The sequence below is a fragment of the Panthera onca genome, chromosome D4 (genome assembly GCF_046562875.1).
Source record: "Panthera onca isolate mPanOnc1 chromosome D4, mPanOnc1 haplotype 2, whole genome shotgun sequence".
In the NCBI taxonomy this organism is placed as follows: Eukaryota; Metazoa; Chordata; class Mammalia; order Carnivora; family Felidae; genus Panthera; species Panthera onca.
The window spans coordinates 63,383,850-63,398,561 of NC_138351.1; the positions used below are offsets into that span (position 1 = coordinate 63,383,850).

At 38.1% G+C, this 14,712-nt stretch overlaps 1 long non-coding RNA gene across 2 annotated transcripts in view; it reads left to right on the forward strand.

Moving 5' to 3' along the window:
- LOC144614050 (uncharacterized) overlaps positions 1-14,712 on the forward strand; it is a 254,684-nt gene that overhangs the window by 6,230 nt on the left and 233,742 nt on the right. Inside the window, exon 1 of one of the 2 annotated variants that reach the window (XR_013551581.1) lies at positions 9,515-9,814. The exons of the other annotated variant lie outside the window; for it this stretch is intronic. This is a non-coding gene — a long non-coding RNA (uncharacterized LOC144614050). Of the gene's footprint in view, positions 1-9,514; positions 9,815-14,712 lie in introns of those variants that run through there. 2 annotated transcript variants of the gene reach the window in all.

Here is a 14,712-nt window from a genome sequence, read left to right on the forward strand (position 1 = left end):
AGGCCTCATGTTAATCATCTCATCTTCAGGGAAGCTTTCTCCACCTTCTGTGTCCAGGTTGAGTCCCTCATACTCATTTTCAGATCATGTAAGCTCCTTCAGACCACTTTACATGTGTTTGTGCGAATTTTTTTTTGATTAACACCTCCTGTCCTACAGACTGTAAGCTCCTTGAGGACAACGGATTGTGGCTTTTTTGGCTGCCTATATAGCTCCTGCATCCAGCACATGAACAGAGTAGAGTGCCTGTTACAAAGTAGGCATTCCACCTGTGCAACCATTTCCCTTTCCATACTCCAATCTGCCACAAGATGGCAGGATAAGACCCTCTGGTACTTGATTTCCTTTGGGATAAGAAGTGGTGCTTCAGTTTAAAATGACTTTCTGGGCCAGAAGAGGATCCCTTTGAAGTGAGATTGAGTCACATATTGCAGAAGATTTCTCTGAAAATGTCCTCTGCATCTTCACTTCTTCCGCTGAGTCTGTGGAACAATCAGGAATACGAACAAGGAAGACAAAGGAGAGATCCTTGTCTGCTTGCCTGAGGTGCTATTTAGAAAGCAGTTCTTGAAAACAAGCAGGCTGAACTCTGATTCGTGTGGGAAAATAGGGTCGGGGATGTTTCCTGCCCCTTTCACACTTTATTTTGCAATAACTGAGTTCTAGAGGAAAGGCCAGCAAATTATGGCCTAGGGCTAAATCTGGCTCTCTGCCTGTTTTTGTAAATACATTTAATTGGACCCCAGCCATATCCATTTGTTGGCATATTGGCAGTCTTTTGCACAACTATGAATAGTTGTGACAGAGACCATATGGTCAGCCAAGGCAAAAATATTTACTATCTGCCCCTTTAAGACAAAAATGGGGGAACATTTGGTCTAGAAGGATGTAAACATTTAGAAGCCTTAATATCTGGTTAGCATTTAGCTGACTTTTCATAAAAAATAGTAATTTGGTCTTTTGGGGGAAAGATCTATCTTTCTTTCCAAAAAGCAAATATTCTGGTTGAGGATGATATATTCCCCGAGGTTTCTTAGAAGTTGTACCCACGTGGAGCACCTGGGTGGCTCAGTCGGTTAAGTATCTGACTTTTGATTTTGTCTTGGGTCATGATCTCACAGTTGGTGATTTCCAGCCCTGCATTGGGCTCTGCACTGACAGTGTGGAGCCTGCCTGGGATTCTCTCTCTCTGCCCCTCCCCCACTCACTCTCTCTGTCTCTCAAAGTAAATAAATAAACTGAAAAAAAAAAAGAAGTTGTACTCATGTAAGTCAGAATTATATTTACTAATTCTTTTCAGGAATTATACATTTAAGAGTGCTATATCTTTTTTTAAGTAGAAAATATTGGCATATGTGATGTAAATTTTTTGTAGTTTCTTAGCACACTTTCCTGTAGGAAGACTAATAAGTCACTGTTATACTAATTATTTCATTTGTCAAGATATCAACAAAAGGCTCTGTGGCTATTTACCTTTCATTCAATAAATATTCTTGTGATTACCTTTCATTCAATAAATAGTCTTGTGATGGATGGTGTGGCTTATGTTGGAGAGGAAAATTTTTCTTCTACACTTCAAGTTCTTTTAGCTGGTCTAAGAATTAAATTGACATGAGATAGTTTAATAGGAAAAATGAAATTTAATTACGTATATATGGGGGAAACCACATAAAAATGAAATTACAAAGAAAGGAGAAATGAGGTATATGTCATTATGGATTAAGGAGAAGAGGGTAGGGGCCTGAGGCTTGAAGGGAAGGAATGCAATTCACAAAAAGAATAGAAAGAGTAAATGTTGGGTAAATATGTTTGTTGGGCCATACAGAAACAATGGGACATAGAGACAATTTAGGTCAAAGGGGTATTGCTAGTTTCCTCCCTGTCTAGCACACCTACTTCATATTACACTATAGGTATCTATAGTGATATCTCCCTTCCTGGAATAGGTCCTCTATCTAAATTCTTTTAGGTGGTTACAAGGGAGGCAAAAAAGAAAAACTCCTTGAGTCTTCTGTTTTTTAAAAATAACCAACCTAGGTGGCACCTGGGTGGCTCAGTCAGTTAAGCATTGAACTTTGGCTCAGGTCACGATCTCACCACGTGTGGGTTCGAGCCACACGTGGGACTCTGTGCTGACAGCTCGGAGCCTGGAACCTGCTTCAGATTCTGTGTCTCCCTCTTTCTCTCTCTGTTCCTCCCCCACTTGTGCTCTGTCTCTCTCTCTCTCTCTCTCAAAAATAAATAAACATTAAAAAAATTTTTTTAAATAATAAAACTAAAATAATCCACATGCCAAAGAGGCATATGTTGGGATAGCAAATTTTGGCCCCTACACTTATTTATGAGTTTGTAAGTGCTCAGCTATTGCTAAGTCAGAATCATGGTAATTCATTTTGAATTACAAGTTTTGAATAGTAAAATACACTTTCTACAGATCCTCTTCCTAACAAAACATTTTGGGTAAAGATAGTGGTAGTCCTTACAGTTTCTTAGTGTTGTTATACTTACAAAAACTGGCAAATCAGAGCAAAGGTAGTTTTAAGAGTACATAGACACGAGATTATCTGTCCCCTTTTAGATCCCTTTACATAGGCAGATCATTGATGTGGCCCAGTGGGAGGGTCTGCAGAAAGGAGTTGCCAGAAGGGAAAATTCTGTTTATGAGTATTGGGGGAGAACACGACAGGTAGGCTCTCCACCCTCCTCACCACTGCACTTTATTTGCAGAAACTTTTTCAGGTATGTAGGGGAAACCCTTCTGTACGGCAAGGTGGTTATGGAATAGGGTTTCCTCATCTACTTAAGGGAATTGGGGGTGGGGTAGAGTGCCTGGCTGGCTCAGTTGGTAGAGCAAGTGACTCTTGATCTTGGGGTTGTGGGTTTGAGCCCCATGTTGGGTGTAGAGATTACTTAAAAAAAAATCTTAAAAAATAAAAGAAGGGAATTGGGCATGGGAGGGTGTCAGAATGTTGTATTTTCACCACATTTCCCCAGAATCCTCCCTAGATTATTGTAGTTTAATTTATTTTAAAACTATTGTGTTGTTTTCAAACCATGTTTTTCCTATTTCTGTAACCTCTAGCCATATATATTTATATGACTTATGTTTAAGGAATTTCAATGTTTAACTTCAGTGCTTTGCTGTTCCAAATTTCTTAATGTTGATTTATGTTTCAGTATGCTGATTTCTTCAAGCACTTTTTTAAATGAAGGTGTGTGTGTTCTATATTTTATATGTATACCTGTGCCCTTGCATGTGTGAGAATACCTTTGTGGTTTTTTCTTATATAAGAGAAAGTGGGCACAATATTTTTTGACTCACAAGAGTTTTTTTTTTAAACACTATAATTATAGTGTTAAAAGATACTTTAAAATGGGGAATTTTGACTCACATACAAACATACAATGAACATGTATCAAAAATTTTATTTAACTCATTAGTTAGAGAACCAGTAAGATGCTATGGTTGTTTCCAATGGAAATTTGAAGAACCACATATTATACAGGCAAATAAGGAATGCTGGAATAGATTTACCAATAGAATCAAGATAGGTCTATCTATGAGGCAATAATCAATTATATTCCACTAGATACAATTATTTTGCATTTTTATGGACAAGGATAATTTACATTATTCCCCATCTTCTACAGAGTTGTGAAGTAGCTCAATGACAATGAAAGGTTGATATAACCTGGATGGGCGTGCTATATGGGATTACACTCGGTAATTGGTCCATTTCAATGTCTTTCTCAATTTTTCCCTAAAATAATAACATTTGGTAATGTTCATTATGCTTGGTATAGTTATAAATACATTATTATACCCGACTCAATAAACTCTTACAAAATTAGCTTTATTTTACAGATAAAGAAACTGAGGCATGCAACTCTGGTCAGCTGGTGGGCCTCACTCACATGTTTGGTGGTTGGCAGGTGATAAGCCAGAGAGCCATGATTTTCTCTGTCTGGCTTTTCATCTTCTAGTCGGTTAGCTTGGGTTCATTTACATGCTATCTCAAGGTTTTAGGATCAGCAAGAAGCAAACCACAGAGAAGAAGTGTTTCTCAGGTCTCTGCTTATATTACATCTGCCAATGTCCATTGGCTCAATGAACGTCTGTGGCCAAGCCCAGATACAAGGTGATGAAAAAGCAGACCTCTTTCTCCCCTCCCCCAGCTTAATTGAGATATGATTGATATGTAGCATTTTGTAAGTTTAAGGTGACGATGTGATGATTTAATATATGTGTATATTGAAGAATGATGACCACAATTAGGTTAGTTAACATATCTATTATCTTATACAGTTACCATTTGTGTGTGTGTGTGTGTGTGTGTGTGTGTGTGAGAGAGAGAGAGAGAGAGAGATAAGGACTTTTAAGATCCACTCTTTTAGCAACTTTCAAGTGTAGAATATAGTATTGTTAACTATACTCACCATGCTGTGCATTAGATTCCCACAATCTCCAGGTCTTGATGGGAAGAGCAATGTCCCATTGCAAAGCACTGTGGATACTGGGGTAAAAAATTTGTGGCCAGTTTTGCAATTCACCACATTCTGTTCATCCCATATTTCTCTCTTGTAGTGTCAGGAGGTATTTTCTGTCATGGGAGGGTTTTCCTGACATTTTTTCCATGTTAACAGTCACATTTTCTACCTCATAGTCCTTTTCGTTCTTAGGGAACACATTTTCATGAACATCAAGCAAAAATGCTTCCCAGAAGTCACTTTTTTCTTTCACTTAATCTGAGCAAAATCTAATATTAATATTTAGAGGATTTTCTAAGAAGGAAGATCCTTATTTAAAATATATATTTATGGGGGTGCCTGGGTGGCTCAGTCGGTTGAGCGTCCTACTTTGGCTCCGATCATGATCTCGCAGTTTGTGAGTTTGAGCCCCACATCGGGCTCTGTGGTAACACCTCAGAGCCTGGAGCCTGCTTCAGATTCTGTCTCTCTCTCTCTCTCTCTCTCTCTCTCTCTCTCTCTCTCTCATTCTGCCCCTCCTCCACTCACGCTCTGTCTCTCTCCTTTGGAAATAAACATTAAAAACATTAAATATATATATATATATATATATATATATTTTTTTTTTTTTTTTAAAATAAAGATGTGAGTAATACATGTTAACTCACAAAACCTAGAACATAGATTGAGTGCAAAGGAAAAAAAATATTCAACCACAAACATACTAGTGAATGTCTGTCTGGTTGTTTTCCCTTAGAGAGAGAGAGGGAGAGAGAGGCACAAGCAGTGCTATAGAAAAGATGTAAAGAGCATAGACTTTGGAGTCAGATTGCCTGGGTTAGAATTCCAGATCTTCTACTCACTAGCTGGAGAGGGCAAATTAGAGAACCTTGTTGTCCTTTGGTTTCTGCATTTCTATATAACAATACCTCTTCACAGTTGTTCAGAGGATGAAATGAGTATACGTAAAGAACAGTACACAGCTCAAGGTAAGTGCTTTGTGTCAGTGTTTCTGTGTGTGTGTGTGTGTGTGTGTGTGTGTGTGTGTGTGTGTGTTCTCTGCTCCCCAGTTGTCCAGCCTCAAGGCATGGCTTTTCCCTTTGAAGCCCAAATATTGAGTCTATGCACTTATTCTGCTGAACACTGCAACTGCAGTCATTTCTCAGGTTCACCTCCTCAAGTCCTTTCTGGGGCTTGGAAGGAATTGTTACAAGTTCCACAAATCCATCTTGGCTGTTGTTTATCACCTTTGTCTGCCTCTCCAGGGTTGCAGGGCTTCTGGCTGGTGCCCAAAGTTCCACCAGGGACTGCTGTGTTACTGGCCACCTTCTATGGTACCCAGACCATTGTCTCCTGAGAAATGAGGCTGCATAATATCTCTTCCCAGTTAAGAATTCACTCTCTTAATTTCTTGAATGCTAATTAAAACAAAGCGAAACATTTTGTAAAAATGTACTAAAGGCTTTGAGACAGAGGAAACAAAATATCTCCGTGTCACTCCTCAGCCCAGTGCAATTTGGCCTCTGTCAGCTTTCCCTCAGTTTTAAAGAATATACCAAAGTTAAGAGAAAAGTGTAATGAATTCCTATGTACCTATTACCTAGACTCAACATTTACTAATCTGTCGTGTTTTTTAAAAATATAATTTATTGTTGAATTGGCTTCTATACAACATCCAGTGCTCATCCCAACAAATGCCCTCCTCAATGCCCATCACCCACTTTCCCCTCTCCCCCACTCCCATAAACCCTCAGTTTGTTCTCTGCATTTAAGAATCTCTTATGGTTTGCCTCCCTCCCTCTCTGTAACTTACTCATCTTTTGTCAACCACATTTCATTTATCTTATTCCCTTTCTAGATCATTAAAAAGCAAGTCCTAGACATCATGTCATTTTACTCAAAAATGCTTCATTATACATCACTAATAAATAATGACATTTAAATATATCTTTTAGACGCCACTATCACATCATCACACAAAATGTCCCCATGTCATCTGATGCACAGTCCTTATTCCCCACTAGACTTGAATGATCTGCTTAAAGTCATTGGTTCGACGAGGACCAGACAAGTTCACATGGGTGGGAGATAACGTCTCATCTTTTCCCTTCACCTGTTCCTTCTTCTCCTCCTTTTTTAATCTCTCCTTCATCCCTTACACTTTTGGAACACAACTTTTACCATGTATTTAAAAATCTGCAAACAGGAAAAAGTGAGGGGAGCATCCACAGCAAAGAGCTAGATGTTTTACATCGTGAGTTTTCTGGGTTACCTATAATTACTGAGTATAACTTGAGGTTCCCTGCCACCTCCTTCATTTTCAGAAGTTGTTTTGGGACCCACAGAGGAGGCAGTCTTTGTATTCATAAGAGTACTTATATCACACAATCAAAAGGTGACTGAAGCAGACGTTGCACAATTAGGAGAGTAATGACAAGATGAAGTATACATTTGCATGGAGACACAAATGTACCTCTTGAAAAATAAGAGAAGTCATAGTAAAGAAGATTAAACATGCCTATGAAAGGAAATTCAGATATATATTTGGAATGAAAAGAAGTCACAGTATTCCCATGGTTTATAAATTTTAGAATAAGAGATACGAAGCTCTTTTGTTTTGCTGATCTTATTATTCTTCCCCCTGTGGAAGGTCTAATCTGCACACTTAGAGCTATATGTTTGCTAGGCTGTAATTATACTGTAGGAGACACTTGAGGGAGGTTATGATAATTTGACTGTTCTCCCTACATTGATTTTGACCACCCCCTTCCACCGTGGCTGCACTGTAGCCAGGGCAACTTTTTAAGGCAAATAATCTAATCATCCCCCATTAGTGGTTTCCCATTGCATTCAGAATAAAACCAACATTTTGTAGCTTGGCTTACAAGGCCTTGGATGGTTCACCCCCTGCCTGACTCTCAAGTTTTATTTTGGACCACTTGTCTTTCTTTTGATTTGGGCACAATGTCCTTCTTACAGTTTCTACAGAATGTCATGCTTCCTCCTGCTATCAGGCTTTGCCCAAGTCATGTTTTCTGACTGGAATATTCTCCTCATCCCCTACCTTCCATCTAAGTTGGGTGACTTCCTTAAAAATTTTATTTATGTATATATATTTTTAAATAGTTACTTTTGAGAGAGAGAGCACAAGCAGGGCAGGGGCAGAGAAAGAGAGAGGGAGACAATCTCAAGCAGGATTGGCACAGTCAGCGCACAGCCCAACATGGGGCTCGAATTCGCGAACAGTGAGATCATTCCCTGAGCTGAAATCAAGAGTTGGATGCTTAACCCAAGTGAGCCACCCAGGCACTCTATGGGTGACTTCTTTGTTAGAGAACCATATTCTTCTCTCACAGAGCACTTAGCTAAGTCTGTGATTATTAATTCATTAATGTGATTATTTGGTTACATTTGTATTTTCTAGTCAGGTTGTGCATCATATAACATATATGAATGGTGGCCCTTCCCTGCTAGACCACAAATGTCCAGAAAGTCATGGCAATGTCCATATTTGTGCACCACTTTTATCTCCAATATTCATTCATTGAAAAAATGAATAGCTATCAGACATGGATCTTATTCAGGCTCATTTCTCTAGCTTAAAGGATTAAAGTTCCAGGAGCACCTGGGTGGCTCAGTTGTTTAAGCGTCTGACTTCGGCTCAGGTCTTGATATCACGGTTTATGAGTTCAAGGCCCATGTGGGGCTATGTGCTAACAGCTCAGAGCCTGGAGCCTGCTTTGGATTCTGTGTCTCCCTCTCTCTCTCTGCCCCTCCCCTGCTTGTGTTCTGTCTCTCTCTAAAATAAACATTTTAAAAAATTTCCTAAAGTTTGTTATCTATCTATCTATCTATCTATCTATCTATCTATGTCATTCTTGTTATCTGCTGGTAGTTATATTCTATAAACTTGCTTTGAACAGAATTAATACTGCATCATTGCCCCTAGGGCAGATTCAGGGTTAGGTTCCTATGAGCCTCTGGTCACATTTTTTGTCAACTGATCAATATATAACCTTGTTTTATATGTGTTTCTATTTAGAGACACTATTTAATATCATTGCTGGTTTATTAATATTGAACTCATAGCTAGCAGCATTATAACTAATGCCTGAATGAAGCTTGTTTAATACATGCTTTTCTGCATCAGGCACATCACAGCCTTCTTGCACTTAGGAACACTAGACAGCACTTTAGCCCTATGTCTGGGATCCATGTAAAATCACCAACAAAAATGTGAAAAATGTGAAAAGCACAGAAATGTGAAAAAGATGGCACTAAGTAAACCATGATCGCCTGTTTAACCTCAATTGACAACATAAATGTTGGGCAACTCAAGATTTTCCTCCCTTTTTGAAGGTCAGTGAATGACTGCAAGAGTTCCCTTAGTAATAATTTTGGTGTTACAAGTACATTTTGGCAAATAGACAAATTTGCATATATGGAATCTAAGAATAATGAAGAAATTGTGTATGTGTGTATAACAAAATATATACTATATATTTTACATATATTTAGATATATAAATAGATAAATAATGTATCAATATATAATAACACAATTTTACTATCTTATACATAGTGTTGGACTACTTGGAAATATATGCATGTCAATAAACATTCTTCTATAAAATATATACCAAATGGTGTTTTCCGGGCCAATGTTAAATGTGCACTGGGTTATAAGGATTCTTTGGGAAGTCAGTTTGTAAAATGCTGATGTTAAGAAATTCTTGGGGCTCTTGGGTAGCTCAGTTGGTTGAAAATCCGACTTCAGCTCAGGGCATGATCTCACGGTACGTGAGTTCGAGTCCCGCATCAGGCTCTGTGCTGACAGCTCAGAGCCTGGAGCCTGCTTCGGATTCTGTGTCTCCCTCTCTCTCTGCCCCTTCCCTGCTCGTGCTCTGTCTCTGTCTCTCTCTCTCTCAAAAATAAATAAACAAAAAAAGAAACATTAAAAAATAAAAAAAAAAAAAAGAAATTCTCTGTGGCATTTGAAAAAAAACCAGTGACTCAGACTCTTCTAGTGATGCTTTTGATGGGAACAGGGTCACTTGTGCCAAAACAGAGGCTAGAATCAATCTCCCTTTTGCAGCTGTGTATTTTGTCTGTTGTTTGGTGCTTTGCTTTGCCAAGCTCTTACAGCTGTACTCTACAGTGGTCCCCCTTATCCATGGTTTCGCCTTCCAAGGTTTTCCGCTCGGTTCGGCCCTCCTCTCTGGTCTGGAAGCAGATGCTCCTCCTTCTGACGTAGCGTCAAGTGACGTCACAATTATGGCGTCACTCACGGCATTTCAGCGCTTCGTCTCGTCACTTGGGCTTATCATCTCCACGTCATCGCAAGGAGGGTGAGTGAAGTACAATAAGGTATTTTGAGAGAGAGAGAGAGAGATAAAGAGAGAGAGAGACCACATTCACATAACTTTTATTGTTTTAAGTGTATATTTTAAGCGTATAGTGTAACAGGATATTGGTTTTTTTTAAGTGTTTATTTTGTGTGTGAGAGAGAGGGAGGAGCGGGGAGAGAGAGAGAGAGAGAGAGAGAGAGAGAGAGAGAGAGAGAGAGAGAGAGAGAGAGAGAACGAACCCCAAGCAGGCTCGGTGCTCTCAGTGCAGAGCCCTATGTGGGGCTCCAGTTCAGGAAACGTGAGATGGCGAGTGACGTGAGCGGAAATGGAGAGTCTGACATTGAACCGACTGAGCCACCCAGGAGACCCAACAGTATGTTGTTATGGGTGTTATATTTTATCGTTAGTTATTGTTAGTCTCTGACTATGCCTAATTTGTAAATTTAACTCTATCATAGGTATGTTTGTATAGGAAAAAACAATATATATATAGGATTTGGTACTATTGGGGGGTTTCAGGAACCCAGTGGGGGTCTCAGAACGTATCCGCCCTGGAAAAGAAAGAATACTGTACCCCCTTGGGTGGGGCATAACTTGAATCTTTTTGATAAACATTGACAAATATGATTGAGCAAAATCAGGGTTGCCTATTTTTCTCATATTTTGCACAGATTTTATATGCAGCTTTCACCTGAAAATGTTTAATGTAAAATTCCAATAAGTACCTTGGTTCAGTCAGTGCCTCAGCATCAGTTCAGTAAGTTTTGCATCCTTACAGGCCTTGTTTTGGGTTTTCTTGTATTTAATAGGAGCTTCATTTGACAAGAAGCCATGGGCTGTCCTCAATTCAAATGATTTCAAAATCTCTTCTTAGATGGCTCTTTTGGAAATGTCAGTAATTTCTAAACTGTCAATGCTACAGTATAAACAATGCTGCATATACTGTTAATGAAGGTAATTTCTGGTCCTAGTAAAACAGACCTCAGGGAAGTTTGTTGTGGTGATACGTTTTTTGCCTGAAATCGCGGACGACTCAAGTACAGCCTGTGTATCTGCAGCCTGGCATCTCATTTCCTGAGACCTGTGTGTTATGGATTGCATCTGGCATGTTAAAGCATTATCTGATCATGGGTGCAATATCATTTCAACTACATACCACTTCTGACAGTGAATATGTATAATCTTTGCCTTTTAGAATCTATATACCCTCCCTGCTCCCTTATTTTTTCTTTAACCTTTGAATTGGAAAAAACTCAGTTATTCTAGTTGAGAATATCCTCGTGGTATGGTTTTTATGTTCTTTGTTTAATATTCTATAATTAATCCGAGAAACAAAACCTAACAGATAATGTGAGTTGGTAATTGTGCTGTCCTGATTTTGTTTTCTCTTCTATATTTATGTACTAAATCCATATACTAAGAAAAATACATTGCAGATGCAAAAAAATTGACAATGAAAAAACTCCCTGTAAGAACCCACAGGATATGACCAAAACTGCCGAGACAAATCCATGGCCTTACTACTTTCCTTATTAAATGACAATGAAAGTAAATAAACCTAAACAGAATTAAAAGGTGAGCAACAAACTCTTGTAATGTCAGTCTGAAATACTACGAATATCCCAGAGGAGAAATGGAAGAAAGAAGGGCTGTCAAGAAGGCGACCTACGTGCAAAAACTTTTAGGGTCCCTAGAAAGGAAACACTATCTAAAATATTTTGGATGGTATTGTTGGAGAAGGTCATCATGACTGCTGGCTGACCCTGGAGCTGGATGTGGGCTATCTTAGGCTCCTCACTCCCTCCCTCCCCTTTCCCTGGCATGTACATTCTGCCCCTACTTCCCACAGCAGGAGCCCTTTTCAAGGCCGCAGGCTTGAGAGAGTAAGGTGCTGTTGGGAACATCAAGTGTTATACGGGACAGAACCCCATTAAAGCCTCTACCCATTAAAGCCTCTATGTAAATTTAAGAATCTGGTGGGCAGGTGTGGAGCTCTCTCTGTCTTGCAGCTAGCCAAGACAAGCCTCCTAATACGTTCCCTTGCTTTTTAAACATGCCATCTGCCAAACTGCAGTGGCCTGTCTCTCCTGTCTCTCCTTACCCTCCGTGTGCAAACCAACAGGTATTTGCTTTGGAACCGCTTGACTGCCATTACTGTGTGATGTGCCCCAGTTTTCCTTTTTTCCTTCTGCTCTGGTAAAAGGTATGAAATGGCCATTTATGCAGGGACAGTTTCAGATGTCAATAGATCTAATAAGTGTTCATCCTAACTAAATAATAAATATAATCCAAAATGAATCTAATACTGATCAGCCACTTTGTCCTACCAAATTGGCAAAAGTAAAAAAGGATAATATCCACGTGGCCAAGGGTGTAGGAAAATGAGTACTTTTTTTTTTTTTTTTTTTTACTGTTTATGGAAGTGTAAGCGGATTCAGCTTTTCTGAAGGACAGTTGGACCCTATGTGTCATGAATCTCTTGATCCATTAATTTCATGTCCAGGATTTTACTCTAAGGAAACTAGGGATGTGTGTAAAAGTAGATAAGGATTTCTTGCAACATTTGTAAGAGGGGAAAAAAGGCTACCATGCAGTCATTAAACATATTCATTGCCATCATTATCAAACATTTACTAGATTCAAGACATTGTACTAAGTAAATGTAATGTCTCACCTATTAGGTCATAATTTTAAAAATTGTAGTATAAGAGGTTAAATAACTTATCAAAGGTCACATGGTTAAGAATTAATAAAGCTTAAATGAAACCCCAATCTTATAACTATACTGTAATAAATGTCCTCTGTCACTGAACAAGGATACTTAATGACATAAGGAAATGTTTATAATATATTGCTGTATGGAAAACATACCAGGCTGTATTCAGTTTCTCTAATAGTTATAGGACTCATCAGATTTTCTGATACTTTTGCTAAGTTATATTTTTCTAGGAATTAGTCCACTTAATTTATTATGTCAATTTATTATTATTTATTATTTATTATTATTTATTATTTGGCATAAAGTTGTTAATATTTCCTTATGTTTTAATGTCTGTAGAGACTGTAGTTGATGTCCTTTTTCTTCTCCTCCTCCCTCCTCCTCCTTCTCCTCCTCCCTCCTCCTCCTCTTCTTTTAGCCTTTCTCAATTTTCCTATATGCACATAAGGCCATAAATGTCCTTCTAAGTGTGACATTAATTCTTCATCTGGAAAAAATGAATATGCGATTAAAAAAATTGTCATTCATCTCAAATAGTTCTCATTTTCATTATCTTCTTTAACCCATGAACTATTTAGAACAGCATTGGTTAATGTCCAAACATATGGGGATTTTTTTAGTTATCTTTTTGGTATTAATTATTAGTTTTAATTCCACTGTGGTTAGTCAGGACATGACATGTGTTACTTAAATCTTCTAAAATTGGTTGGAACTTGATTTTTGACCCAGATCTGAGATTATTTGGTAAATATCCTGTGGTATTTGAGAAGAATGTGTAGTTGACACTAGTTGGTGCTCTGTTGTCTGTCTGTCCACTAAGTCCTTTGTTAATCTTGCTCTGTATCCTTACTGATGATATATTTGCTTTTTCTCTCAGTTACTGAGAAGAATGTGTTAAAGTCTCTAACCATGATGTGGATTTTTCTATTCTTCTATTTCTGCCAGTTTTTGGCTTTACGTAGTATTTTTAGATTCATCATACAAATTTAGGCATTGTATTTTCCCTTTAGATCTATGCTTTTGCCATCATAAAACATCCCAAAAAATTGATGATAAAATTTGTAATATGAAGAGTAATGTTTCTTGCCTTTAAATCTGCTGTATCTTACAGTAGTGAAGATATACCAGCCTTCTTTTAGTGAGTGTTTGCATGGCGTATATGATTTTCCATCCTTTTGTTCCCAACCTCACCTATTGATGGTGTATCTTTTCTATGTAATTGAGTTGCTTATTTGTGATGATAGTTTGACAGTTTTTCTAAAATTATGTATTTGATCTATTCACATTCAGTGTATTAATTATATATTTTGTATAAAGCTATCTTAATACTTATTTGTCCTATTAGTCTATGTTCTTTTTTCTTACCATCTTTCTGTTAATAAAATATTTATTCAAGTATTGTATGTAGTACTACCTTTACTAGTTCTGGGAAATGCAAAGAGGGCAGAGTAGTCCCCTCATGTCTTATGTGCTGCTAATGTCAAGGTTATTAATGATATCTTTTAAACTCCAGATGATATTGTTCCTGTTATTTTCTAGTCAATATTTACTTAAATGTACTGACATACTTTACCCTTTCCATTGTTCTGCATTCTGTTCTGTATCTTAGTGCTTCTTTCTGGGATGATTTTTCTTTCTCTTGAAGCACTCCCTTTTGTATTTCCATGAGTGCATTTGTGCCAGTCACACATCCTCTCAGTTTTTGTATTAAATGTATTTGTCTTAAACTTTGAAGGATATTTTTGGTGGATAAATAATTCTGTGTAGGCAGGTGTTTTGTTGTTTTGTTTTTAGCACTTTGAGGATATCATTACATTGTCTTCTTGTTTTTTTTCCTTGTTGAACAATCAGCTGATGGTTTTAGTGTTGTTCTTTTAATTTTTTTTTTTTTTTGAGAGAGAGAGCACGAGCAGGGGAGAGAGAGAGGGAGAGAGAGAATCCCAAGCAGTCTCCACACTGTCAGCACAGAGTTAGATGCGGTGCTTGAACTCACAAACCATGAGATCATGACCTGAGCTGAAATCAAGAGTTCAACGCCACCCAGGTGCCTCAGTTGTTCTTCTAAAGGTAATACATCTCTTTTCCTCCAATGGATTTGAAGCTTTTTCTCTTTCTCTTTGTTTTTCAGTAGTCTGACGATGGTGTGCTCAGGTGTGGTTTTTTTTGTATTTACTCTTCT